Genomic DNA, 11,770 nt, shown 5'->3' with positions numbered 1-11,770 from the left:
CTTGATTTTAATGACATTTTGCTAGTTTGCTTCTTGTATTTGATGTTTTGTATTCTTGTTTTGATTTGTCCTCTTCGTGAAGCGTTTTGTAACTGCTGTTGTAAAAGGTGCTATCAAATAAAGTTATTATCCAAAGTCTCTGTTTTTTATTGTAAAGATTTGGAGCAACATTATGTGTTTCTGGGCACTGTATGAAATCCCTTCTATTTATAGAGATGGTACACCATGCCAAAATATAAAACAATTGCACCTTTCACACATTAACAAGATATTTCACAGTATCACAGTAACACGTTCACTTAATTTTCAGGGAAAGTGTAAAATCTGCGAAAGGTTTCGTGCAGAGGCGATGAAAACCTTCATTAAAGAGTTGAAACAAGCAGAAAAGCCCTCTTATGTAAAACAAGCCCTTGGATGTCATGTTGGAATTTTAGTGGGTCCAGATGATGGTTGTAATTAAGGATTTGGAAAACGCTGGTTATAAAATGAGCTGGCTCGTGATGTCTCGTTGGAGGTGTTGTGTTACATTTTCCATCAATCTCACCTCCCTCCAAGCACTGCAGCTCCCTCCGCTGTTTGTTGAGCTGGATGTTATGTAAATGTGTCGTCACTTTGTTTCCTGTAAGAAATCACTTGACTAATGTTTACACTCCCCTCTTACGGATGCAGATTGGTTCGGCGCGCTAGCGGAGATGAAACGTGGACGGTCCGGATGCGATGTGTGGGCTCGTGTGCAAGTGGGGATTGACAAGATAGATGCCAACGCTAATACAGAAAAGAACTGATTCATATAGTGGGTTTGATGAATCGATGGTGTGGTGGAACATCTGTTGGTGAAATCATATTTTTCATTTCCTCAGATTCTTTGAATCATCTAAACCTAGATGGTTGAGTATTCGAATACACTCTGATTCAATCAAAAATAACATCTTAAGGCTCAAATATAAATACACGGGTGTTGGGCTGTACATTCTCTGCAGTGTAGGAACTCGTGATAAAGCAGTACGATGGCTCCTGCCTACAACAACACTTCAGCAAGGCTCAAGTCATATTAGTCACTGGGAAAAAAATGGCTGCTGCTAAATGATACAAAACCTCAATTTAATCAAGTATCGACAGAGTAAAAGATGACGCAGGGACGTGGAGTGACTCTCGAACAAATGTTTAATTTCCTTAGAGATGTAGTCAGTAGTCTGTGCTGGTGCCTGTGTGAGCACTTTATTTGACAAACTTACAAAAGTGTGGAAGTTGAATTACCAAGATTGTTGCTCCAAAAAAGTCAATGTCAACAGCTCTGTAACAGCAGTGCAGTGGATTATTTACGACGTTCGGTATGAAAACAAAACAAAGTCTTCCTTCCTGAAATACATCTGCTGCAGTTGCTCTCAGGGCTCCTCGTCAAGTAGCTGTACAGTGGGCGGTGAGAGCTCTCATGTTCCCTGAGAGAATTGTGCTTGAGTAACTCTGGGTAGTCACAACACCATCATAAGGGAGTTTATGCCTTTATGAAACGCTGGGAGCCTCTCAGAGTCATTAAATCAGTTTGACCATTATGTTTTTAAATGAGATCATTAGAAATATAAGCATATGTGAGAGATATATGCACATATCAACACTTTCTATATCTGAGAAATCAGTGTTTTTAAATTGCATAATTCATTATGCAATTTAAACTTGACATGTTTGAAATGCATTTAAAAGTGTTTTTTTTTAATACCTGCCAGAAAATATTTTCTCACAAACTCTGTTGTCTTTGTCAAAATAGCAGATCATTCCTCTCATATTCTTTATATTTGACAGGACGGTGCATGCAGAGAGTACTCTTAACTTGATCCACAGGTTTTTAAGTCATCTGCTGCTCTTAGTTGTGAACTCAAGGTTATAATCCACTTCTTCACTCTGCAGCAATGCACCATTTTCTGCTTTCTCCATGTCATGATATACAGGTTTACAAACCCACAATGTAATAATGAAAATGATAGTTAATTCATATGTAACTAAAGTTTAGACAATGCCGATATTATGGGAATATAATGATTGTAAAACAATATTTCTTGAAAATATACTATTAAATATAATAAGATAAATATAGTAAGATAAATATAGTAAGATAAATATAGTAATATATGATGTTGGACAAAATGTAAATCAATCAATCAATCAATCAGACTTTATTTATATAGCAGTTTTCATGCAAACAACATATAACACACAAGCACACATAAAACAAGGGCATAATATAACTCTAAGAAATAAAAAACACTCAGAACAGGAAATGAAGAAACACCATCTCATCTATCATATAAACACGACAATCTGCACTTAATAAAAGTATGAGTTACTTATGCAGGCTCGAATGACTCTCCTGTTGGCGACTTAATCATATTTGAGGAACTGTTTGGTAAATTGCCTTAATGACTAATAATATGATCAGATGTGATCAGATTTGGTGTAAATGTAAGCGGCCTCTTCTCGGGGGTCTTGAACAAGCAGCTGTCATGAGCGAACAACAATATCATGCTTGCTGAGCTGAAAGAGACAGAGAGGCTCTGTACTGGCAGTGCAGGGTGAGCTCTGCGCTTGTGGGCTGAGGTTTAATCCACTTTTTGAAGCGGGATCTTGATTCATCATTGTGTTCATTCATTCATCAAGTCCTACCCTGACTTTCCTGTCACCTCGCAAATCTGTAGCTCCATCTTTCACTGCCAGGACAGCCTTCACCTGATTTTCCTCCAACCTGTTTCTAATCATGTCTCCATCTGTACCGTGTCATTGTTTTCAATAGTAAAGCTGCAAGCCCAGCGTCATTCCCATTCTCTGTTGTAAAGAGATGTAATTAGGATCCCTTCATAGAGAAACTGCAGTCAATGCTGCTGTAGCTAATTAGCAAGGACTGTGTTTTGTCTATCCTATTATATTTCTTGTCACGAGTGAAGAAATTAATGAACTATGATCACAGCTTACTCATGCTGCCTTGAACTCCACAGAATCAGCCCGTTCAATACTGTCTTGTTTATTAACGAGAATGATAGCACTGAAAGGGAAAAAAATATTGATTGAGAATTCGAGAATAAAGTCGCAGTACTGAAGGTCCAGTGTGTAAGATTTGGTGAAAGGGAGCTATTGACAGAAATTTAATGTAGAATAATTCTCATGATGTTTTCACTAGTTTGTTTCATCTAAATAGTATGAATTGTAGTTCTCTTTACCCAGAAAAGGCCCTTTATATTTAAATATTTTATATTTATTTTGAGGGGGGTCCGCTCTACGGAGGCTGCCATGTTTTTTTACTATAGTCCAGACTGGACAAACTAAACACCTTTTGAGTTTTTATGACAACTGAAGCTACCACACTTTCTTTTCCATGTTTGGGAGGGGAGGGTGAGGTGAGGGGTGTTAAGCTGCAACATGCAACTTCAACAGATATCACTAAATTCTACACACTGAACCTTTAAGAGAAAAAAGTCATATTATATAAATATAAATAAATACATAACTTAATACAAATAACTGTACAACTTAGTGAGAGTTTATTCTTGTTAATCTGCTCTTCTTTTATATGTATTATTTGAGATTCCAAAATAGGGTAAAAAAAGTTCAGATAATTTAGATGAAATGATTTATTTAAATTTTTCCTTATAAAAGCTACTACATCCTTAAGTGATAAATCTACTGTGTATATACTGTATGTATGTAAATGATGAGTTGCGAATATAATACGGAATTATAATCGAAAATTAAGAAATATTATACATTATAATAACATATCTGGAGTTGTTGTGCTTTGTCAAATATCCTTGTCTTTCCTTGAGCAAAATATATCCCACTGCAGTATGACAGAGTGCAGCATGCAGATACTGTATTCTGTTTAATTGAAGTTTGCAACAGTGGAAGAAAAGTACAGGATTCGCTGGTCTCCTCCCACTACTGTACCCCCCTTTTTACTCGCTCCTCTATGCGATCATGCGAGTTATGCAACAAGGTCAGCAGATATGCCACACGTGCTCTGCAGGTATTCTGCAAGACTGCAGAGCGGCTGTGTTGTCTGCTATTCATTTAGACACACGCAGAATTTCTAAATAGCTCACGATAACAGGAGGTTACATCAGTGTGGCCTGCTTGCTGAGAATCTTATGTTTTATTCAGTGTTGTTTTTGTGGCCACACAAAGTGTTTTGTCTTGTTCCGAAGATTTGAAACAGTGGTTATGTTTCACGTTATCAGAGCTGAGATTAATACGAAAATGTATAGTTAACATGGAATCACAATGTACACAATTCATAATACAGTTTTATGAGAGAGGGCTCAAACTTACCCAATGGCCATCCTTCCTGCATGTGACTTATACACATTCTCTGTTCACCTTTCGATTGGAGTGACTACAACCCAGAAATAACTTTGCATTCATTACACTGTGGAGGCTGGAAACACACCAAACGTACAGTGTGAGCATGCAGCGATCTCATGTCACACACAAACTCTCCATCTCCTCCAGCCTGTCAATGATTGGGTCCTTGAAGTAATGCAGCTGAGCTAAACTGATGTTACACACCTATGGTAATTTGTTTCAGTTTTCAATGCAGTTGACTCCCGTGTGTTTGAACTACACTGCAGGTGAACAAATTTGCAATGACAACGTAAACTGTATTCAGGAGGGTGAACGTTTGAAGTCAGGAGCTTGTTGCTGCTGCTGGTACGAAATACAGACTGTATCTAGTATGCCAAGTCATATTGGTCGCCTCCTGGTGGCTGGCTACAGTAGGTAAGGGACAGGATATGAAATCAAAATAAAATTTGATGTTCACTTTCAATTCATTTTTCTCAAAGATGGTTTCTGTGAAAGACTTAATTTTCCTGGTACGTTTGGTTTTTAATTAGTTATTTGATGCTTTACAAATGAGATGGACTTCATCGGGACCTTGATACCATGGCTCTACTCAATTATCATAACTTCTCAGACTCTGCGAAGAAGCATGTAAGACGCATTACACGCATTACAATGGAGTACTAGGGCCACATAATGTGGGCAAGAAATTCGGTGATCTTATTATTCAATTAATAATAATACAACAAGAGTAAAGTCCTAATATTATGAGAATTAAGTCAACATCACAAGAGTAAAGTAATAATTTTAGGGTATGTGTCATATAGTAGGAGTATATAAGTGTTAAAATGAGGAATGTGGAGCATCTTGTTAAGTTATACTTTAGTGTTTGTTTCACACTGATTAGTTGTTGGTGGTCAAAGGTCAAGGTGTCGTCAGAAACCATGTTTTTGGCCTTTTGAATCTCACGACCGCCTGCAGGGAATTTCTTCAACTTTTGAACTGTCAAAGATGAAGTGATTGGATTCCATTGGTCGAAAGGTCTCAGGACCTCACATGAATCTGGTAAAAAAAAAAAAAAGATGTCATATAACCACACTGCGGTATTTCTAGTGTTCTAATTAAATTGTAACTTTGTTGTGGTAATATTATGTCTTTCTTCTCTATTAAGGTTGTACATTATCCATCTTAATATACGATCAATAGTACGACCTTTAAGCCACACTGTGATCTCTCAGATTTTAACCTTTAAGAAATGATTAGAGAATTAAGTGAGGATCCTCCATCACTTTGATCTGTGTGTTGATGACTCTGTGAGTCCTCGGGCTCTGTAAGTGTTTAATTCACAGTTTGTAGTGATGTGGCTGCCTAGAATCAGAACAGTGAAAGATGCTGAAGTTGAGATGACACTCCTGCAGAGACGCCAGCCTCTAAAATGTGTCACAACCTATGGTCACAACACAGCCCTGGTGGTGATTAGGGCTCATTTAAATCACTAGAGTGTGTCTGCGAATGTGTGCCTCGTGTCACATCTCATAGATTTAAAAGAATAATAGCTCGAGGGAAATCCTGATGAATGTTTCAGTTCTTTCAATTCATTTTTTTCCCCCTCATTTAAACTCTTCCTGTATCCCTTTGATAACCTGAACTGCTGATCCTCTATAAGAGCAAGATTGGAAGATGAAGAAGTACTCGAGCATTCAAACATACATTTTCTATTTCCCTAAACTGCAGTCCATTATTTCCAAAAGAAATCAGCTATTGTATTTCACCACCTACACAATTGCATATCAAGAGCAACACAAATAATTTGAACCAAATGTTCCATCCGCAGCGTGGGAACAGTGGTGAAAGTGTGAAACAACCTCGGGTCACACTTGTATAACATGAGAGCACCGTGCTCGTCATTAGTCATTTAAGAGAGACAGTAGGGATGTCACTTCTGTGACTTCTTTAATGTCATCATGACATTATTATTCCCTCATCATTTCCAGCCCTATGGCTTGTGGTTAAACACACATAATCAGAGCCGAGCAAAAAAAGCCGCAGCTGCACTACCTTCCTTTAGTTGAAGCCTTAAAAGCAAAACCACATGCACAACCCGTACGCTGGTGTTGCCTGGCAGTCACTGATGTATGAACCTATAAGGTTTGCATGGTTTCGATTCAGAGTATTTGATGTGTTGCACTTAAAAAGTAGGTCTGATGTAATTTTATAACTTTCTATCTTCAACAATCCATCCCTCAATACTTTACACTGTGGCAGCCACATCTACTGAAGTTGAATTTGGTGAACTAGTGAGTTTTATTGCAGCAGGTCAGCTTCCATCATCTAATACTCAGGCAGGGCCTCTCACCAATCCCAGCAAATATTTGGCAAAAGACAAGGTACGCTCTGTACACTTCAGTCCATCACAGGGCTGACACAGTATATGATTTCATAATTTAACGTAGTGTTATATGTATTCATGTTTCTAGTCAGTAGGCTATAGTTTTAATTTGATGTTATTGATGTTATCCAAACAAGTGAAAGGTCAGGATTGACGGCTGAGACTGACTCATGTCTCACTCCATCCTCCAATCACCACTGTGCCGACTCTAGCTCAGAATGTGCAGGGTGGTGCCATTTGTATCTGGGAGTTTTGGTTGCTTCATTGCTAGTGCAAGGAAGTAGAGACACATCGTCCATCTTTATAAAGTCTATATCTGCTACTAGGGTCAACTTTGATTTGTTATATGAAATTCTTTCTGGAGGGTTCAGGCTTCTGTATCCACCGGGTGAACGGAGCAAACAATACTGATAGTAATCTAGTATGAATCTTTTTCTTGTGAAATGCATATGGGTGGTTTGAGTGCAAAATATATCACATACATGTATCAAACCTATAGTTTTTTGTGTTTTATACATACTACTTGCTGTTATTGATACAGCTGCCTTTTAAAAGTAGGTCAAACCACATATCTCAAATAGCTGGAAATTCTTGAATACAGGTGTGGTAAGATTTTCATAATGGAACAGCATTTCCTCAAATTAATAATGAAAAAAAACAGATATAGTAACTGAAAAGAGTTAGTACCTGTGTCTCACACACACATTCCATTCATCTGCCTCAGGTTCTTAAAAAACTGGTGAGAGGGGAGTGGAAGCAGATTCACACACACACACACACAAAATCTGTGAATCTAATCGTATTGTATTGCAACTCATAGTATGTGCTTGGAGGGTTGCAGCCATGAACGTGATGTGAAGTGTTTAGAAGACCGTTCATGCTTGAGTAGCCTTGATTCTCCAACAACACTGACATAAAGAGCACCAGCACAAAAGCTTCAAAAAATTACCGGCAAGCTGAATCACCGGCTTTCTCTCCCAGTGGCAACAAGAACCCAACATTAAAAGCCTCATAATGCAGGGTGATTGCATTCATACATCTTGCATATGGTGCAGTATTGATGCTTGGAGAAGAAATTGTATATTTTTAGATTTAGTTCTTGTTTGCTCTGTACTCTGTTACTCTGTAATTATAGTTTGCGGAGTGTGTGCATTTCCAGTCAGCGACAGAGAGAGCCTGGATGTTCTCACCGCTGAGACATGAACAATGGGCAATAAATGAATACTGCCCAAGCAAATAATAATTTGCTTAAACACTGCTTAAATAATGTTCAGAGTTTCACCATGCTGACAGGTCTTTGAGGCTGTGGTTAAACAACATCTGCTAACTTGCACACAATGACAATGCTAATGTATAGACAAGGTTTTCCTCCTATCCTTAATTACAGTGATAATTACTGTGAGGCTGTGAGTAAAGCAAAGCACAGGGACAGATTCATAAAGTTTAGCCTGTGTAACTACGTTTAATGTCCGAATCAAACAATGTGGGTCACATGAACTCGCCACCACCAAAGTGACAAATCTCACTGCCAGTTTTAAACATCACTCACGTTCCATGCATGTAAAGTTTGACACATTATATAGTTCCAGATCTAAATTAAAGAGCAGAATACAATACTGTGTATCGTAATTACCATTAATTAAATGTATATTTTCAAAGATAAAACTGAGGAAAATAAAGTAATTCTACACAATAAATCTCATTTTACACTAACATACTATAAGCATGCAGATGCACAATGTTTGTAATGTTGCTGATATTTATGATTTCAAATCAGGGAGACTGGTTTAGAATGAAGAGTCATTGGGCGAGTGGGCCGAACCTGCAATAACCAATGAGAGCAAGCTGATCAGGAACCGTCAACAACCGGATATTTCGTACTAGTATTGAAAACAGAAACATGGCTGCCTACAGCGCAAATAAGACTTTTCGTACCACAAATGTTGGCAACAGTACGACTGCTTGTTTCAGATGACCTGGTGTTTGTGCAAAACATTACACATTAACAGTCGAAACCAGCTGACGACATCGACAGTCCACCTCCATGTTTGTTTTCGATTCTGAAGTTACATTTGATCGATGATGCAGTGAGATCCCAAGTCTCTGGAACCACCACTCAGAGATTATTTGTTTAAAGGCCAAGTGTGTGGTCCTGCGTCTCAACTGGATGTGTGTGTGTGTTCTCATTGTTCTCAATAAAAAAACTCAATAAGATTGGAATAAGATGAAAAAGAAATGTAATTTCTAATAGAAGGGTGCCTTAGAGCCGTATCACTCAAATGGTTAAAAACCTGTTCAGTAGCTACATAAAACTGGACTCCCAGCTATATATATATTTATATATATAGACCATATTAACATTCATGTAGAAATGAAGACGTATAAAACCATTCCAGGGTAATCAAACACCTTGTGTGGCTATAAATTGTAAAAATGCTCAGAGCTAACTGATTATTTTATTGTTAATGAAAGGTAAGAAAAGCTGTTTTCAGCATTTCTGTCCAAAGACTCACTCTGCATTATAAATACAGCTTGTATTTTGCACAAGCCAGTAGTAACAGTGTAGGAGGTTTTAACCAATCTTGTGTCTAAAACCTCTTGTCAGTCAGACAAGATCCCGTAAAGGTCCGTGCCAGATGGCACATTACTGCAGATTGCAGTTGGCTTTGTTTCCACTCTGTGCCACCATTGGGTCCAAGCAGCGACACAAAGTGCTTTACCTGAGAATCCAGGTTCACAAATGGGATGCTTGCAGGTTGCTACTTCAAAAACGACACAAATGCAAACATATATAAGCTCACTTGTGCACAATCACAAGCATGAGTTGGAGAGGAGATGAGTCACATCTTGGTGATAAGTTGGTGCTTTGGAAGATACAGGTAATACGAGTCCAATCTTTTTCAACAGCACTTCCAATTTGCACTGCCATTAAAAACACTCACACACTCTCTTAATGGCGAAAAGAGGGCATCTTCCACCATTGATATTTAAAATTGGCACACAAACACTCAGCTCGGATTTGAAACGATAGGCCCTGAGAGAGGAGGCTGTGTGTAATTTTCTCTCAACTGCAGAAGAAATAATTATTGTTCAAGCCCATTAACACACATATTGCACCACCTGGCATTCTCTGTTTCTAAATATGGCCACTGGCTTGTGTGTTTATTTTATTCCCACCGGCTCCATGTTCTCCAGGCTGCCACTGGACACATATTTCCTCTGTACAGAAAAAGGACAGAGTTTGTTCATTGAAGCCTCTCACAGAATTAGGATGAAGCAAAATCTCAGTTATTCCTGCTCACTTCATTGCACTACGACAATTCAGAGGAAAGTCGTGTTGTGTTTTGTGTTTGTCTTACCTCAAAATTCCTACGGGTCAGTCCACTCATATTTCATCAAGGTCACATTTAAGTGACACCCTCCAGCAGGAGGTCTGGAAGTATCAGGGTATGGCATCTCAGATTTTAAAGGCACATTGTTGTAAGCTTTGCATCCTGAAGCTGAAAACTGTCTCCCAGCATCAACACAATGTTATTGTTACTGTAGTTGGAGCATAGCAGCAGCATGGAGCACTGGTAATGGCAATAATGGCTTTTAAAGTTGGAGAGCCTGCATTTTTTCTGGCTCCAAAACAACGAGCGGGCTGCTTTTACATGAAAAATGCCTGCTGGAGTGGTTCTGCAGTCTTTAGGCCAAAAACAGTCAATAGGCAAGTCCCCCGGACTGGCAGCAGCTCTGTGTGATGGCGTGTATGTGTATGTGTGTGTATGTGTGTGTGGCTGCTCTAACGGCTTCATCTCCAAATCCACCAACCAAATTACTGTTTCTCTTCTTGTCATCCTAAAACTCACAGTCATATGTCAGCACAACCACCATTTCACTTAGGTCAAACATTTTCCCCTCTGCTCCACAGAGCTTTTGTAGCCTCTTGCACCTCAATGTTTGGCTTTTCCTTCCCAAAACCGAACTGTTTGCTTCTCTCTCTCTGCTCTCATGGTTTTCATAAGTGGCAGGCAGCTGTTATTAACTAAAAAGCTGTACAAATCCCCCAAGTGTACACTACCTGGCCCGCAACAGTTGACACGCAAAATGAAGCCGTTTTCAGACATGAACGTACTGCAGAGTTATTTCACATAATAAGGGCAGACAGGTCAGACATGTTCATAACAACAGGAAAATGTTCGTAACATTCAGACTTTTGAAGGAAATCGTGTGTTTTTGTTGAGCTTTGTTGATCACCGGAAGTTCTCGAATCTCGTTGTCTATACAAGTTCGTAAGCTTCTTCTACGTGTAAGGCTCCTCTTTTTATTTGTATTCTTCCAGTTTTGCGTTTATCGCATGTTAAAAACATCAACACACCAACTTACTCACTGTGAATTCTCATGTGGGCTCATTCTGACCTTTCTCTGGACATTTTTCCAAGGAGCTGGCAGGGAAAGTTCAGGAGAATGTTGGGAGCAACTGCCTGCAGCTCCTCTAGATAATTTCAGGCACATCTCGGTAGTGCAGTTGGTGGAGACAAAACCAGAGCTAAAAGTAAATGCCACACATTTCAGAATTAATGCTAATATCGCTACAAGGTCATTATGAGGGCTCCTCTCCATCAGATTCTTACCAAGAGAGCAAATGCGTATGTTGATGCAAGAGAACTTAAATGACATTTGCTCCATACTCATCATCTGTCTTGTGTCACTCACTACATGCTCTGTTTACAGATGGGCTCAAACTACATTGTCCCTGCATGGTTTTAATTCCCTAAAGAGGCCTCTGCTTATCTTGTACCTCCTCCTTCTCCTCTCTCTGCACTGATCTGTAAACAGAGTCTGTGTCATGACAAAATCACTCCCAAATAATTCTGTCATCCCACTTTCATTTAGATCATAAGCTATCAAATAATGGAGGCACAGATAACGCCTGGTGAGGAGCAGACCGGCCAGGATCAGGCAGGTAATTTGTTTGCTTTGTTCATATGAAGCTGCCTCCCTTTTCTGATTTGGAATAGACTCTCAACTAAAATGGTTCTTTTCGCTTGAAGCAGGAGTCTTTGTATAACATGA

The sequence above is a fragment of the Paralichthys olivaceus genome, chromosome 10, assembly GCF_024713975.1.
Source record: "Paralichthys olivaceus isolate ysfri-2021 chromosome 10, ASM2471397v2, whole genome shotgun sequence".
In the NCBI taxonomy this organism is placed as follows: domain Eukaryota; kingdom Metazoa; phylum Chordata; class Actinopteri; order Pleuronectiformes; family Paralichthyidae; genus Paralichthys; species Paralichthys olivaceus.
The sequence above is the reverse complement of the archived record's forward strand: the minus strand, read 5'-3'. Positions refer to the sequence as shown.